This window comes from Myxocyprinus asiaticus, chromosome 37 (assembly GCF_019703515.2).
Source record: "Myxocyprinus asiaticus isolate MX2 ecotype Aquarium Trade chromosome 37, UBuf_Myxa_2, whole genome shotgun sequence".
Classification (NCBI taxonomy): domain Eukaryota; kingdom Metazoa; phylum Chordata; class Actinopteri; order Cypriniformes; family Catostomidae; genus Myxocyprinus; species Myxocyprinus asiaticus.
Genome location: NC_059380.1, coordinates 20,619,225 through 20,638,289, shown reverse-complemented (window position 1 = coordinate 20,638,289; position 19,065 = coordinate 20,619,225). Strand labels below are relative to the sequence as shown.

The 19,065-nt window shown below is 42.8% G+C and overlaps 1 pseudogene; it reads right to left on the bottom strand.

Moving 5' to 3' along the window:
• Nucleotides 1-15,367: 15,367 nt before the first annotated feature.
• The window catches only part of LOC127427784 (uncharacterized), a 42,277-nt pseudogene continuing 38,579 nt past the window's right edge, over nt 15,368-19,065 (bottom strand).

The window sequence follows — 19,065 nt, the reverse complement described above, 5'->3', positions numbered from 1 at the left end:
AAATTTCACTCTCCATTCCTCCCTATCCTGCACCTATTGGTTTCCTATCCCCCAAGCAGACCCTAGCATGAGGTTTGTTCTATCTTTGGCACCTCTGCCCATCTGGCACACAAGGCTCCCTTCCAGTACGTCATTTCAGGTTCCATTCTTTTGGAGGGGGGAAGATATTGTCGTTAAAATCAATCGGTTCCTCTTATTCCTTCCAACACATCACTTCCACACCTCATGAGGCTATGACACTAGTGACTTGCTGTTGCATTTCTTGGCTTCCTTTTGGGGGGCATTCGAGCTCAGGTCAAGTCTTGAGCCTCGAGCCCTCCACCAGGGACAGCAACACACGTATGTTTACGCTATCCTCACTGCAGGATTACATTAAATTGCGAACTACTAAAATGGTGTTTTGTTAACAAAATTCATTTAATCCGACCAAACACACAGCCACAGTAAGAGTATATAAACAGCTGCTTACCTCTACGTAGCACTGAGTGTTTCCGGCATCCCACCACCTCCCCATCTCCTCCGATCTATTCCATCAAAACTAATCCAGTACGGGGGGGGGCATTCGAGCTTAGGTCAAGTCTCAAGCCCTCTGCCAGGGACAGCAAGCCACATATGTATCCTCACTGCAGGATTACATTAACTTGAGAACCACTGAAATGGCAACGAAGTTGTAAAATTGGCTATAACCTTACACAAGGTTAGTAAGCTATTGTATCACTCTAAAATCATGTTAACATGCATATTGTTCATGTCTTGTGGCTATACTTTTGAAAAAGTGAGTATTTAAATATTTTAAAAAATTGGCCTGCATTCACTTCCATTGTAAGTGCCTCACTGGAACCAAGACTGTTGCTTTTTTTAAAGAAAAGGAGGGACAAATCAGAATGAATTTTGTGGTAATCAATATTATGCAACAAATGCTGTCAATTGAGCTTAACTTGTATTGAACCCAGAATATTCCTTTAATAAACTGACCACCTGTCCACTATTCTTCAACATGTTCACACTAAAAAAATCATTTTGGAGTGAACTATGTTTATAAGAGAAGTAATAGACAATTTAGCATCAGGTAGGTGTCGGTTTACGGCTCTCCCCATTCATTTATATAGCATGGTCGTAACACACTAGTTGACCATTACGCTCCCTGTCCTGTGGTAGAGTTGCAAAGGTTGGTATCTCAGTATAAAATAATCTTTGCTACAGCCAGAAAAATTCAATAACATAAGTACACTTTTAGAAGTATATTCCCCAATTCCGCAATGGTTCATGTGGAAAGGTCTGTATCATCAGATTCACACTTACTATGCACTGCCAGTTTCAACTGAATATGTTGACTTCTGTATATCGAGACAAATCAAATATACTACATGTCATTTTAATTTAAACTGATATGATGGATAAAAATAGACCATGATGGAACTTTACAACTACGTTTTACAGATATTTGTTTTGCAACCTCTGTATGTGACCTGTAAAGCTGGCACTTGCATATCAGTGGCAAAAAATCACAAAAAACAAAACAATGAACACGAACACAGGTTAGGCGATCTGAGGGGAGAAACAAGCCCTGCATCTCTATTCACATACTATTTATACTAAATATTGTGTGATGAGCAAAAAAGTTAGCCAAAGGAGAGTTTGTTATAAAATTTTATCTTCAGGGAAGTACACCTGGCTACAGCAAGAGGACTGAAAAGTGTGAAGTTTAGTTTTATAAGACATTTTTTTAAAGCGTCTTTTCTGTTTTAATTTGTTGTTTTATTTTATAACCATTATTACATTTATTAGCGTTTATTATTCATTAAATGTATTAGATACATTTATTGAACAGCTGATACAATGTGACTTAAAGCAATTAAGTGTTTTGTCGTGTAGCACCATAACTTATTGAAAACGTCTGGGTTACTGGTGTAACCCCTGTTCCCTGATGGAGGGAATGAGACGTTGTATCGATGTAGTGATACTAGGGGTTTGATCTTGAGAGCCCCAATCACCTTTGCTTAAATTAGAAAAGGCCAAAGAGAATGGTGAGTGGAATTTGCATGCCACTCTCTGCCCAGGACATACGGGTATAAAAGGAGATGGCGTGCATCACTCATTCAGATTTATGCTGAGGAGCCGATTGAGAGTCCCGGCCATGTCAGTGGCCAGTTCAGCGCTACGGCAGGACAGACACAACGTCTCGTTCCCTCCATCAGGGAACAGGGGTTACACTAGTAACCCAGATGTTACCTGACTGTCACTCACTCGACGTTGTGTCGATGTAGTAACACTAGGGGTTCCTATAGGAAATGCCGCAGGTGCTGAACCATGTCACGAGGTACGGAAGAGTGGACATGGGCAAGCTGCTGTATGCCTCGCAGTGAACGCTCGACCACGTTGTGACCTTCCAGCGAGTTTAGGTAAGACGTCTCCCTAGTCCCGTTAAGGGGGGAGGAGGCACTTACCCAAGGAGGCTACAGGCGGTGGCCTTTCCTGATATTTGCTGTTAAGCAATTTCCTGCCGAGCACCTTCTAGAATAACGCTGGGATGTGCTCTTCCCGCTCCAGGAGGGAGGGCACTATGGAGACCACATCCTACCAGAGTGAGGTTAACATGTGGAGAACGCCTCATATGGACTTACCAACGGGGAAGTTCACATATGGAATGATACCAATGGGAGGACCCTATCTACGGAGAGGGTACACAGCAACAGTGGCCGAAGCAGAGCGAGGATCTGATGAGGGGAAACACAGGGTTCACCAGAGGGGAAACCGAACAGTGGAAATGCATCACATGGGATTACACAGAGGGGAATCACCACGTATGGAGCAGTGAGCCCAAGTACACAGGCTCACCTGAAAAGAGGCATACCACGAGTACTGGGCCTAGTGGTGTCACTCCTCCGCCGAGTTTGTCACCGAACAGTGCTTAAGATTTAAAGAGGCATCCAGGGTTTACCAGTTACGGGGAACTGTTGTGGACAAAATAGCACACATTATCACCTTGAAAAAGGGGAAAGGCGTAATGCAGGCGGTACACCCAACCGGCTGCCTGGCCTACCTGCTGTTACCTTGTAACACTCTGGATGAAACCAGTTCTAAATAGGTTTTAAAACCTCACAAAGGTATTGGGTGTAGCCCAACCCCCAGCTCTGCATATGTCTGCTAGAGAGGCCCCCCTTGCCAGTGCCCAGGAGGATGCAACACCTCTAGTGGAGTGCACCCGAACTCCCAAGGGGCACAGCAGGTCTTGTGACTGGTAAGCCAAGGAAATGGCATCCACAATCCAATGGGCCAGCCTCTGTTTGGAGACAGCTTTCCCCTTCTGCTGCCCTCCAAAGCAGACAGAGAGCTGATCCGAGCATCTGAAGCTCTGCGTGCGGTCCAGATAGATGTGCTGGGTGCGAACTGGACATAGCAACGACAAGGCCAGGTCTTACTCCTCTGAAGAGAATGCTTGCAGGCTCACCACCTGGTACCAGAAGGGAGTGGTGGGAACTTTGGGCACGTAACCGAGCCGGGGTCTCAAGATCACGTGAGAGTGTGCCGGCCTGAACTCCAGGCATCCGCTGATGACAGAGCACCTGTAGTTCCCCCATCCTCTTGATGGAAGTGAGCGCCACCAGGAGGGCCATCTTCAGTGACAAAGTGCTGAGTTCAGTCTGCTCCAGGGGCTCAAAGGGGGCTCTCTATAGGGCAAGTAGGACCACAGAGAGATCCCAAGAGGGAATCAGGCGTGGTCTAGGAGGATTCAACCTCCTCGCAACCTTTGAGGAACCTGGTGATCAGGTCGTGCTGCCATGAGGGTCTCCCATCCAGTGTATCGTGATGCGCTGCTATAGCAGCCATGTACATCTTCAGGGTAGAGGGAGACAACCGTCTCTCCAGCCCTTCCTGTAGTAAAGACAGCACAGACCCAACCGCACACCTCTGTGGGTCTTCCCCATGGGAAGAACACCAGTTCACAAAGAGATGCCACTTCAAGGCATACAGCCACTTCGTAGAGAACCACGACTGATTGGGCCAGTACGGCGCAATGAACAGGACTTGCTGCCCATCCTCCCTGACTTTGCACAGTGTCTGTGCAATGAGGCTCACTGGAGGAAACGCATACTTGCATAGCCACCAAGGCATCCGTGCCAAGGGGAGCCTTGGACAGGGAGTACCAATGGGGCAGTGAGAGGACTCTCTGGAGGCGAACAGGTCTACCTGCACCTGGTGGAGTCTCCACTCCCCGCGGAGTGTTACCTGCCATGAGAGCGCATCCGCTGCACGGTTGAGGATGCCCGGAAGGTGAGTGGCTCGCAGAGACTTAAACGTCTGCTGATTCCAAAGGAGGCAGCGGCGGCCGAATTGCAACATGCGACATGAGCCTACACCGCATTTGTGGTTTATTTACGCCATGATCGCTGTGTTGTCAGTCCGGACCAACACATGCTTGCCCTGAATCAATGGCCAAAGCCTCCGCAAGGCCAGCGATACTGCCAGCAACTAAGCAGTTGATGTGCCATTGGAGTCAGGGCCCTGTCCAGAGCACCAATACTGCTTGCCCGTTGCACACAGCACCCAAGTTTGAGGCATCTGTCGTGACGCGCCTCGAGACCTGCTATTAGGGAATGCCTGCCCATAGAAATGCCAGGTCTGACCAAGGGCTGAAAGTCTGATGGCACTGTGGCGTGATAGTCACACACTGGTTGCCATGGTGCCATGCCCACCTCGGGCCTCAAGTCTGTAGCCAGTGCTGAAGCAGTCTCATATGCATCAACCCGAGGGGGAGAATCGCCGCCGAGGATGCCATATGACCCAGGAGCCTCTGAAATTGTTTCACTGGTGCCACTACCTTCTGCCTGAAGCTTTTCAGGCAGGTCAGCATTGACTGTGCATGCTTTGGTCGTAAGACATGCCGTGAGAGTGACAGAGTCCAACTCCATACTGAGAAAAGAGATGCTCTGCACAGGGGAGAGCTTGCTCTTCTCCCAGTTGACCTGAAGCCCGAGTCGGTCGAGGTGCCGAAGCACAAGGTCCTGACAATCATCCTGACGAGCCACCACGAGGGGCTGGAGAATGCTAACCAGGCCTCCAGACTCCGCACCAGCGGCACCAGGGGGACGACTGGATTTATAATGCCCGGGGAGGTTCGCGGCAAGGCAGAGCAGGCTCCCCACCTGGAAGACAACCCAGGGGGGATGTGCTGCTCCGCAAGCCCGCAACGATGGCCAGTGGCTGGGGTGGGCACGCGGCCCCAGAGACCAGCACGATTACCTGTTTGCCGGCCGTCTCTCGATGGGGAAAGAGGGAACACGAGATACTCACTCTCGTCCGACTGTTTGACCGGAAAGACTTCCAGTGCTTGGCCGTCGTGAGCGCGATGACCCAGGGAATGAGGAAACTGCTCTCAGAGGGCACCCGGCAATTTTATACTTGCCAAGCGGACCGGCCGGAGTCATCCCTGGGTTGCCTGTGTCAGGGCCGCCTCGAAGCCCGTCCGGGGTTCTTGGGGGCCGGCTGACGGGCGGATGGAGCCACCTTCCTACGGGAGGATCTTCTTCTCAAAGACCGACATACGGGCTCCGATGGTGCTGGGGCCGGCGCCGCAGGAGGATGGCCCTGGTGAGAGGCAGATGGGGCGTGGGACTTCAGAGGCCTGAAGGCAGCTGCGTCACACCGTGGCAAGATATGTTTGATCACCTCCATCTGCTTCCTCACCGTCGAGAACTGATGGGTGAAGTCCTCGACAGTGTCGCCAAAAAGCCCCCCTTGGGAGATGGGCACATCGAAAAAGCTAACCTTCTCTGTGTCACACATCTACGCAAGTTTGAGCCACAGGTGCCGCTCTTGGACCACCAGAGTGGACATCGTCCGGCCCTGGGCACGCACCGTGGTTCGCCAGTTCTCATTGGCCTTTTCTATTTTAAGCAAAGGTGATTGGGGCTCTCAAGATCGAAACCCTATTGTCACTACATCGACACAATGTCGAGTGAGTGACAGACAGGGAACAGTAGCCTATTTCTGGAAAAGAACACGTATTGTAGTTGGCAGTACTTTTTTGCTAGTTTTCTAGGCTTCTTGCATGTGCAAATTCCATCTCTTTATTTTGAATAATCTTGGAGACTTAAAGCCATTTTTATTCAAAAATCTCCCTCTAACTCTTTACCAAAAATTACTGGGGGTGTTATCCATAGCCACATGCTTAGTTATCCAAACAAGAAGAGCAAGCCACGGAAACAAGTAAAATTAATTTTGAGACCACGGATGTCTTCTTAATCCCACAGTTAATAACTTCAGCTGTAAGTAACAGAATATCATTAACACCTTGAAATGCAAAGCTGCCTCAGAGGCAGGCATTTTTCCATCATTATGTTTCAGCTCAGTGAAAATCCAAATGCAGAAAGTGAAATTTAATATCTTCTGTCTATCTTTTCCTTCTGAGAGATTGCATTCAATAATGAAATGTAATAATGAAAAAATGTTTCAGAAAACTCTTGTTGTTTGGCTGATCTGGCTGTAATCACAACAGCCAACTTAATTATTCCATACACTGCATTTATTAACTTGTAAGACATGAAGATGGACAAAATGGCATGGGTGTCATTTTATTTTAAAAATTTTGGTTGGGGGGGGGGGGGTGTAAGATGATGTCATGAATTAGCGAAACTCATGAATATTAATTAGGTTATGTACAGATAATATCAAATAATCTTTTACTGTTTTGATACTGTAAATAGTCATTCTTGATGAACAATACAAACATTTTAATACAAAAATTCTGTTATCCATTATCGCTCATTGTTTTACAATGGACTAATGCCTGTTTCCCAAACCTGCACGTAGATCGCTAATTATAAAGTTGAACTTAAGTTCTTCGTTACGGGAGCTGTCCGGTTCCAAGCATGCTGGTTACTTTGGCCAGTATATGTCCAGGAGATTGTTTTCTCTACATGAAAATGTGGAAATACTAACATTCATGGAAGTTGTTTGTAACCTTGTCGAGGCGCCGAAATGTAGGCTATTAACTATTACAGAATTTAATAAAATAAATAATGATGGCTTTAGTAAGATGGAGTTTCAGATGTGTAGGCTATTGATGCTAAATCATAGAGATCAATGAATTTGAATCATATAGGGCTCTCATGTAACCTAAAGTTGTGGTACTTAATCTGGAAACTGAACAAATGCGCCCAGAACAGGATTAAAATGACGGGCATCAGTACTGAACTAATCATAGACCTATCTAAATATTAATAGATCGTCTGGTTAGAGTTCAAGGCACTGTGTACTTGTAGCCTTACTGCCATTATGCAGCATGCAATTTGTTACTAGCTTGTAAAAAGACTGATTTGAACCAGCCATTGGAGGAATGAAGAAGAGGAGGAGGAAGAGAGAGAGGGAGTCTCTCTTTGTACACTCTCACTCAAATTTCCTTTTTTAACCATATTTTAATTATTTATTGAGGCATATTTATTTAAATTTTAAACTGCATGGTTACATTACTCACATATGTCTTCTTAAATAATCTGTTTTTGTCATGCACAGACTGCGGAGACTGCCTATTGATTTCATAGCGATTTTTTTCCAATTTATTTTATCCTCTGAAATAATAATTACAATGGCTTTCCAATTATCAAAATAAATTAATACAATTTATTAAATTTCCCAGTGTCTGACAAACTGTGAAAGATGCGAAACAGATACGTTAAGTTGCACTCATTAGCTCTCATTAATTTATGAACATTTTTACGAACTACTTAGATAACGATGCTTTTGGGAAACATGACTTAGAGATTAAGTAATACTTAAGTGCTACTAACCTTCAACTTGGAGCTTCAGGAAACCCAGCCAACATTAGTAAAGATGATCATAAGAACTTAAGTTGCAATGTTTTCAGGAAACCCTACCCTCGTCAGTTGTTTGCTTGCATGCATTTCACTTCTGCTGGTCGATTTTGCATTAAAAATAAAATGCATTAATTGAAACATTCTAGATATTCTAGAACTTTCTAAATATTTCTTCAAACAACTTCAAACAAAGTGAAAATATAATCACAATAATGAAAAAAGAAAAAAATCCTATATTTTTAACTACCCAAATCCAAAAATGTTAAACTCTTCAACTTCTTTCACCAGCAATTGTAAATATAAGCATAATTATAAATGAAAAATTAAACCATGGCCTCTGTAAAGTTTAACACAAATATCATACATTTTTGTTTCATAAAATGGCTCCAAAAAAGCTAATGAAGACTTGGTCTAAAATCTCCTGCTTCTCAAATGTTTCCCTTGAGAAAAAGCCCCTAGCAGTGCATGAAGTGGGCAGGTACTTACCAGTACGCACTATCTGCACTTCTATAATTTATTCTACAGAGCACTGGCAGTTTTTTGTGTACCACAGCTTTTCAGAGTATACCGGTATAATGTAAATTATTTATGTAATGTACATCAGATGGTGATTCGACACAGCCAGCCAATCATTTTATCTGGCCCTCAGACTGATTTAGATAAATCCACGTGAAGTCACGTCTAAAACATCCGAGCGTCCTCTGCACAAAACTCAGTGGTGAGTTTAACAACACTCAACACGTAACATTCAGGAGAAGCTATCTATCTACCGGAGTCTGCAGTTGCATGTAAGTGTGTTTATTTCATTGTTTTACTTTGTTGAAGAGTGGTATTCATTTCTAGACTTGTGCTGTTTGTTTACTGTCTGGAACTCGCGTCGCTTAAACGTGTGTTGGTGTGTGTGCTATATTGTTTTGACTTGTCCCAGGGTATTCACTGCTAGAGTTAGAGTTGTTTGTCCAGTGTGTGTGTGTGTGTGTGTGTGTGTGTGTGTGTGTGTGTGTGTGTGTGTAAAACTATCAAGTGCAGCATAATTGATTTGCAGTGTACTGAAGTCGCGTTTGTTCCCGCGCTTGTCACCCTTAGTTTCGGTTGCCCACGTGACTAGCTTTGTTGTGCTAAGTAGTTTTAAGGCGTGTCCTGCTTTTTTCACTGAACGGCTCGTTAGCATTGTGTATATATTTGACGTGAATGCTGATGCAGAAGCAGCAGTGGAAGTAGTAGCCCACGTGTAAAGCCCTCCTGGTGTGAAGACCTACTTGTGTAAAGATCAGCGAGTCTACCTGTGCAAGTCCACCGAGCAAGGACACCGACAAGGCGCCACTCACCATAGCACTTAAGTATCTTTTACTTTTAACTCTTTACTTATTTTCCTTCGACATACTAACATGTCTACTTCACGAATAACACATGCCTTCAAGCACATCCCTGTTATGTGTTACCGACCGTTTACACAATATAGATGCAAGACCAAATGCAACCCACACAACCTATGGCCTTTTTGCACTTCAGCACCTGCTCCACTCTCTTTCTCATTGGGACTCTGGAACTGCCAGTCAGCTGTGAACAAAGCTGACTTAATTCCAGCCTTTGCCACACAGTCCACCCTCAGCATCCTGGCACTGACAGAAACATGGATACGTCCAGAGGATACAGCAACACCTGCTGCTCTCTCCAACAACTTCTCCTTCTCTCACACCCCTCGACACACCGGTAGGGGTGGGGGAACAGGTTTGCTGATTCATAACAACTGGACTTTTTCACCAACTCTTCACTATGTAACAATACTCCATATTAATTCCATGCTATTATTATCAGCTGACAAACTTTCTTGAGGAGTTGGATGTCCTGCTGTCCTCATTCCCAGAGGATGGTAGGCCACTTGTGATCCTTGGTGATTTCAACATACACCATGACAAGCCCCAGGCCACTGAACTGAATACTCTTCTGGCCTCATTTGACTTGGAAAGACTACACACCACAGCCACTCACAGATCAGGCAACCAGCTGGACCTCATTTTTACACGTAACTGTACCAACTCAAATATTCTTGTTACTCCCTTGCATGTCTCTATTCACTACTTTGTTCAATTCCACATGACTCTCCCATCTACATTAAAACAGACTCCACCTTTGTTTTTTTTTCACCGTAACGTCCGTTCTCTTTCAGCCTCTCACCTTTCCACTGCTGTCTCTACCTCTCTTCCTACACCAAATGTATTTTCCACGCTTGATGTAAACACTGCCACAGACACACTAAGCTCTAATTTAACAACCTGTCTAGACAACATCTGTCCTCTCTCTTCTAGGTCAGCATGTGCTACACCACCCAGCCCCTGGCTCTCTGACGTCCTTCGTGAACATTGGACTGACCTCAGGGCAGCTGAGAGGAGATGGCAGAAATCTAAAGATCCACCAGATCTAGGTAAGTATCAGTCTCTACTTGCAATTTTTTCAGATAACGTTAAATCTGCTAAAACCTCCTATTACCAGAACAAGATCAACAGCACCACAGACACTCGCAGCTTGTTTAGAACATTGAACACACTTCTTTGCCCTCCCCCTCCACCACCTGACATATCACTGACAGCAGATGTCTTTGCCACATTTTTTACTAATAAGGTTACAACCATCAGCAATACATTCTCAGCACCACACCCTGTCAAACACCAATCTCCTGTATGCAACACTTCTGTCTCTGTTCTCTCCTCTGACTGACACTGAGGTCTCTAAACTATTCTCCAACCACCCCACCACCTGTTCCCTTGACCCCATTCCTTCTCACCTTCTCCAGGCCATCTCTCTGTCCATCCTACCTGCACTCATACACATAATTAACACATCTCTACTTAAGGCACTTTTCCCACTACATTTAAGCAGGCTCGAGTAACCCCGCTGCTGAAGAAACCCGCACTTAACCCCACACAAATAGAACACTACAGACCAGTCTCTCTCATCCCATTCATGGCAAAAACACTTGTCACAGAACAAGCTGCTGGATGACAATCAGTCAGGCTTCAAAAGTGGACACTCCACCGAGACTGCCCTGCTGTCTGTCACTGAGTCGCTGAGACAGGCGAAAGCTGAATCCAGATAATCCGTCCTGATTCTGCTGGACCTTTCTGCAGCCTCTGACACAGTCAACCATCAGATCTTACTCTCCACCCTCTCTTCGCTGGGCATCACAGGAACTGTGCTTGACTGGTTTAATTCCTATCTCTCAGGTAGGTCCTTCAAGGTAGCCTGGGGAGGTGAGGTATCCAAGCCACATCAGCTACTTACTGGGGTACCTCAGGGATCAGTGCTTGGGCCACTTCTCTTCTCTATATACACATCATCACTGGGACCCATCATTCAGGCACACGGTTTCTCTTACCACTGCTATGCTGATGACACCACAGTGACTGCACAAATCTCTGCCTGCCTGGCAGACATCTCGGCCTGGATGAAGGAACACCACCTGCAACTCAACCCAGCCAAGACCGAACTCCAGCGCAAAAAGCCTTGTCTGTCCAAGAGCTAGCACCTGATACCTTGTCTGCCCTAGAGCTAGTGCCTGAAACCTCATCAGGCCATGCCATCATACCAGCCATGCCAGCCAACCCTGCTGTTCGAACACATCACCATGCAACTGGGTGCAACTACAGTAACGCCTTCCAAAATGGTCTGAAATCTAGGGGTAACCATCAATAACAAACTACATTTCACAGACCACATATCAAAGACTGCAAGATCATGTAGATTTACACTCTACAATATCAGGAAGATAAGACCCTCCCTCTCTGAACATGCCACACAACTTCTTGTTCAGTCACTTGTCATAACTAGACTGGACTACTGTAACGCTCTCATTGCAGGCCTCCCTACATGTGCAATTAGACCCCTGCATATGATCCAGAATACAGCAGCACGTCTGGTCTTTAATCAACCAAAGAGAGCGCATGTTACACCATTCCTTATCTCTCTCCACTGGCTGCCGGTTAATGCATGTATCAAATTCATGGCTCTGATGCTGGCATACAGAACACTCACTGGGTCTGCTCCAGCATACATAAAATCATTTCTGCAGAGCTACACGCCCACTTGAAGCCTGTGGTCAGCTAAGGAATGTCACCTTGTTGTACCAACACAAAGAGGCACCAAAACACTTTCCTGGACTTTCGGCTTCATCATACCACGTTGGTGGAATGACCTTCCCGACTCCATCCGTGAAGCTGACTCACTTTCTGTCTTCAAAAAACGACTAAAAACACATCTTTTCCATGAGCACTTAACCAGTCACTAATTTAAAAAAAATACAAAATTCTTGTTGCACTTTAATCTGTTTTGAATACTATTCTGATGCTAGTGAAATTTTGTAATATGGCATTTTTCATATCACTGTCTCCTTAAGATGATATGCTTATGTTTTCCTCTTTTGTAAGTCACTTTGGATAAAAGTGTCTGCCAAATGAATAAATGTAAATGTAACAGCATCAGCAGTCTTCAAGCAATCCGTAGTCCAGTTCCGGACAGAAGAATGCATGTTTAAGTTTGTTTGAGCTTAGTTTGGTTACACTACTCACCAAACAGCCTAGCCTTATGAAATTTATGTGAGCATTGCAAAGTTTTTGCAAAACTTTACACGTTTGGCTGCAGTTTTCAAGTGAAATGTCCAGCAGGGGGTGCCAAAACTGAGCCAAACTAGATTGCAATCAGACAGTGTTTTTAAGGTGAATTTTAGATGGAGGGCTTAATAAGTAAAACGTACCTCCCTAACCTAGAACTTTACCCTAAACCTAACCAGTAGTTTTCGAAAAGATAAATGAGAGTTTAACAAAACAGACATCCACGGTGTGAAATAAGCTATTTTGTGAAATAACTGATTGGAGTCTTAGCCGATGCAGATCTGAGCAGATCCACTCCTGTTCACTGTAACTCCGCCTCAGCATGCGCTTCAAGCACCATAACTTTGTGCTTTCAGCCCTTGCAAACCCGACATGCTAAAAAGTGATAACATGAATGGCCACTAAACCTGCATACATGCATATATCCTGATTGTTCTTGGCTCTGTATACAGATGTGTTTCAGCATTCTCAATTCCCAAACATCATCAAATCATATTGTTCTCTGTTTACTAATGATTATCTACACAAGTATCTGGCTCATGTACAGTATGTGTGGTCAGGGAAAGGTTAATTTTCCCTTCATTGAATGAGAGGATATTAGAGAAAAAGGAAGAACAGACATTTTCCTTTTCTTTTTCTTTTCTTTTTATGTATAAAAGACAGTTCAACATTGGATTGCCATTGTTTTCTTATGTGGGTTGATATAGTCAAAGATATAGACTTTAGCAGATCTAAATGTACTACTTCAGCTGTGAAAAACAATAACGCTAGGTTACATGTTTTTATTTTCAAAGTAACGTTAATCAAAACCTATTTTTTACTTGAGGATGTGAGGTCATTTTTGTTCTTCAGACAGATCTTAAGAAGGAATTTATGGCCAGATGTAAAAATATTAAATAACCCTAACCATTTTATTGTAAATAAACACATATTATTAACATTGTTTTGTTTTTCATGTTAACATGTTACAATGAAAGTGTTCAAAGATAAATACGGGAACATTTTGGTCACCGTTAAGTTTTCATCTGGATAATCTGGCCCCCGCAAGAAGTTGAAGGGCCCTGCCATATAGTATAAACTCCAAATTTATTTCTTTTATTTTTAAATAAACACATGTTGTGAACAAAAGCAGTCTCAGATTATCATTTATTTTCCAAAAAAATGAAAAATAAATTGTACCTGCAGTTTTTTACTTCCACTTCAAGAACTGGACCCTCGTAATTTTTTTTTCTTTTTCAGAGTCTGAAGAAATCTCAGCAATGTCTCAAACTGTGCAATATATTTGATTGCAGATTTAAGTCTGCAATCAAATATAGAAATTTCAATATGAACTCAAACATTTATCATAAAATTCCTCCAAGACTAAATTATCTGTGCCATCCTGTCTGGGTTATTTAATTTTTAATTTTTTGGCTATATATTCAATTGTCTATGTGTCTTTTTTTTTTTTTTTTTTTTTTTTTTTTTGACAGTTGATACTTAAATGAAACATTTTATGAACATGCATTGTGTTGTGACCTAAAAAGCCATTTTTGAGCACTAAATTTTCCTCTAGACACTTATATGGCCTTGTAGTAAATGTAACAATGTTTTGATGAGTTGTCTACTAATTTCCTACTGTATGGCCTGACTTGACTTGCATTAAAAAAACAAAGCAACTCAATCAATAAGAACATGCTCCCAAGCAATGAACAATGTTGCATCAATAAGGCCTATCTGCTTTCTCCCGCCTGACATGCATGTCTATTTTCTCCTGAGCATAGACAAACAGCACAGCTCAGCAAAGCTCAAGCTAAATGTAATCTGATCAATACTAATGAAGTCTGATCACTGAAACCTTGCAGCCAAACACAACACAAAGCCTCTAAATTGCTTATTTGTGTTTTTCAATCTGAATTTATATTCAATAACAAGATCTGCATCTCGATATAAAATGAATGTGAATGCATTGCAATTATTATTTAAATATAGCTGTTGCCCTTTAGCCACTATATCATTTTTATTTTTACGATATTGTCACTTTTACTGGATAGAGACAGTGGAGAGGATTAGGTAGAGAGGGGGAATGGAAAAGAAACATGAAACTGGCTGGAATCAATCCTGAGTCACCCATGTGTACATCAGGGTCAGAATTTAATCAGGATTTGTAGCAAAAATGTCCCAGATATTTAAAATGTGGGGACATACTTTTTATTTATTTTATTTTATTTATTTATTTATCTTCAATCTAAGGTTTGTTACATTTCATGGTATTCTTTTCTAGGCCATAATATTATATTATATTATATCTATTTATGGGTTTAGTGTCTCTGCAGACACCACAGTGACCTGTAGTGATAGATGTCTGTGTTCACTGTCTCAGAGGAAAGTGATGACATTATATATATATATATATATATATATATATATATATATATATATATATATATATATATATATAAACCATATATATATATAATTAAAAAAAATAACAACTAAAAATCATTTCTAATGACATCAAAATCAACAGTGATGTCCGAAAGTGCAGAGCTGTAGGGATCGACCAATTATTAAAAATGTACTTGCGTATTTATTTGTTTATTTATAGATAACTTTGAGCAGAGCGCTATTGTTTTAGTATCATGTGCATCATTTTCTGTCAATGGGTGGCTCCTGATGCCCAAACATAAAGAAAAATAACACTAGATTTCAATAGGGAGCTGGGGGGTGGGCTCCTTGAGGCAATGGCGGACATGGACCTTGGGGCAGGGGTGGACATTGACTTTGAGGCCCAAAAACCAGGGTGATCCAGGCGCCCAGAGCGTAGCCGGCGGGAGGCCATGAGGCCAGGGCAGATCCGGCTGAGGACCCAGACACCAGGGCGAACCAGGCAACCATGGTGGAGCTGGCACAGGACCCAAAAACCAGGGCAAACCAGGCGACCAGGGCAGAGCCAGCGGGAGGCTAGGGCGGATCTGGCAGATGGCCAGGAGCGTGGTCCGATGAGACAGACAAGGGCTGAGGAACAGGGCCTGATGAAGCAGCGTGGCATGGCGAGGCTGACGTGGCAGCGTGGCATGGTGAGTCAGTGTGGCATGCCGTACTGTCAGGGGGCAGAGCCGCAGAAGTCAGAGACCCATGGGGCAGAGCCGCTGGAGGCGGAGACCCAGGAGTCAAGGCAGCCTGGCATGGTGGGTCTGACGTGGTGACTTGGCATGGCGGGTCAGATGTAATGACATGGCTTGGCATGGCAGGCATGATGACATGGCTTGGCATGGCTGGTGTGATGTCATGGCCTGATGAGGTTTCAGGTACTAGCTCTAGGGCAGACAAGGTATCAGGCACTAGCTCTTGGACAGACAAGGCTTTTTGCGCTTGCTCTGGAATGGACGAGGCTTCAGGCGCTAGCTCTGGGATGGCTGAGGCAGGTATGGGCACTGGCTCATTGACTGTGGCAGGCGTGGAGGCCATGATGGGGGACACAGGCGTGGCAGCCACTGTAGAAGTGCTGAGTTCCTCACCAGCCACTCCCACAGTGAAAGACGAACCACTCAACAGTAGGGCAAAGTCGATATACCACTGAAGAGACCAGTTGACTAAACCCCCAGGCATCCTGGAGTGGATGGGCTCATTTAAGCCTGCATGAAAAATGTACTTAAGAGCGACATCATTGAAGTTCACCCGGTCACACAAAACTCCACAATGAATTCTTCAATGGAAAGATTCCCTTGATGTAAACGCAGTGGTGTTTTCTCAGGGCCAGCAAAGCCTTCACTGCTGGCGTAACATGCCTATTAAATAAATATTTTTCATCCTTTCATTCCCATTGACCTTTTGCCCATGTACACTATATGGCCAAAAGTTTGTGGACACCATATGTGCCTGATGAACATTTGATTTCAAAACCTTAGGCATCAATTTCCCCATTTGCTGTAATAACAGTTTCCACTCTTTTGGGAAGGCTTTCCACTATACTGTATGTAGTAACATGGCTGCAGGGATTTACTCTCATTCAGACACAAGGCTATCAGTGAGGTCAGGAACTGATGTTGGTCGATGGGGTCTGACTTACAGTTGCTGTTCCAGTTCACCCCAAAAGTGATCAGTGGGGTTCAGGTCAGGGCTTTGTGCAGGCCAGTCAATTTCTTCCACACCAGACAGAGTAAACCATTTCTTTATGGACCTCACTTTGTTCACAGGGGTATTGTCATGCTGGAACAGAAAAGGGCTATCCCCAAACAGTTGCCACAAATTTGGAAGCACACAAAGCCCAAGCCATTACATAAAGAAACATTAAAATTCTTTGCTGGATTTAATGGAGTAACCAAATTCGTAAATTAGAAGGGGGTGTCCACAAACTTTTGGCCATATAGTGTATTTTCAATCGCTTTCCACTCCTAATTAATCTACAAACGAGTAGCAAAAAACAAAAAATTTATCCAATCAGAATTTATTCCTCGATGTTTATAAGCAAAGCGTGACAACTATTTCACCAATCGCATTCCCGAAGCTATGCTCCTTAGCCAAAGTAGTGCACGAGTCTGAGCTCCACCCCATCAGGCCTTCAGAATTTCCACAGAATCCCTCAACAGTGAAAATGAATGGGCATCTAAAGTCAGATTGTCAGATTCATCAGCCAATCAGATTGATTTATTTGTTCTTGGTGGGTGTGGTCTTTAGGATATGTCCCAGTCCAGGCCTCCTAGCTGGCCTTGAGTGATGCAATCGCATTTGAAGCGCAAGGTCTTGCTGACAATTCGGCTGTCACTGCCACATCACCAATGAGAAAGAGATCTTTAAAAACCTGAGATGTTCACATGCATGATTAATTAAACAGGAAAGGAGGGCTGATTTTCACTTCAAGCAAATTGGTAAGTGCTTTTCGCATTGTTATACAGTATCAACATCAGGAGTTTAAGTGTAAATTAGGCTGCATGAGCATTCAGTGTAAGATCAAGTTTTGAAAAGTAACCGTGTACCCTGACGAAACAATTTTTTGCAAGCAAAATTTAAATCTCAAATATTATTAGAGAGCTTGTTCTTGGTATTAGACCTCCTTGGTTTTGGCTTTTGTGCATAGACGTGTTTTTAAAATGTCATTTGATATTATTAGTTGACTGCCACGTAATGTATGATAGGCATACGGTGTCTTATTCATTCTGAAACTGTGTTTTCTTAAGGGCAAGAATTGCACTGAAGGCCTAGACTTAAAACGCACGGACTGCGGCTGTGTAAACGTAATAGCAGAACTGCTCATTGTGGCAGGTCGAGTATTCTGTTGTAGGCAGGTAAGACAGACAGGAGCAAGACAAAGAACATAATGAAAAGAACCCAAGTGCAAATGATTCAATCCAATGTGAAAAAACTATAAATCCAAAACAGAATGTGAACAATAACTAAACTAGACTTGACAAGACAATGACTAAACTTCATTAAACTATAACGAAGACTATGAATGACCAAGAACAAGTGAAGAGGCAACAATAGCAAACATGATGGCTATAAATACACAGACTGGATAAACAAGTTAACAAGATAACCAATCTCAAGACTGAACTAATAACAAGATAACAAGACAATAAACACATGAACCAATGACAGGATAACAAGACTCATGAACATAAACCACATGACACATGGAACAAGAGAGGATCACATGAGAGAAAAGGAGATCACATGACGTGACACATGACAATGAAACAGAAACAGGAAATAAACAATGAACTTACAAATAAAAGACATGAAAACATGAACAAAACACACATAAACAGCCTGAATGTCAATACAGTACAATACAACCTACTGTACATTCTATATATACTTTTTTTTATTGAATAATGTGTGTCTATATTGTGTGTATTGTATACTGTACAGTGTATGTTATTATTTGTATATTGTGTTGTGTAATTATGTGTATATTAGACTTTAAATTGTGTTCTGTAAATTTGATGTTTATTGTAAATTGGTATATGTCTCATCACTGTCACGACTGCTATGTTGATCGGAACTGCACCCAAGAATTTCACACACCATTGCACTTGTGTATATGGCTGTGTGACAATAAAAGTGATTTGATTTTGATTTGATTTGATAAACATGACAATGTGTTTGGCATAATTGTTATATATTTTTAAATAAATATATTAAATATATATATATATATTTTCTTAAGTAATGATTATATGATTACAGAATAGTTTAAAGCCAAGAATAACATTTCAAGTTTCTTCCAAACGAGTTGAATTTTGCACCAAAAGTCACACAGAACAGAATGAAACCAAAATTAGGTTAGAAAAAATGTCAAAATGTGTCAACTCTGTTAAATAAATGTGATGGCATTGAACAACTAATCAATCTCATTGATTATGAATACAATCAAATAAATTATTATTTCAATTCAGTAAGGATTTGTAAACATTTGTGCGTCTCTAAAGTTAATCATACACAAAACCCATTGCATTTAAGATGCTGGCAGTGCATCAGTATTGTACATTTCGGTGTCTATGCAAAGGTAAGCAAATGTACAGTATGTGTGCACCACACCTACAAATGCTCATGAGATTAAGTTATATCTAGAGACCAGAATATCGTAGAAAATGGAGGTAGGATGACCAAAGTCCAGCCATGAAACTCAAGCACAAGCTGATAAGTTCTTTGTTAGG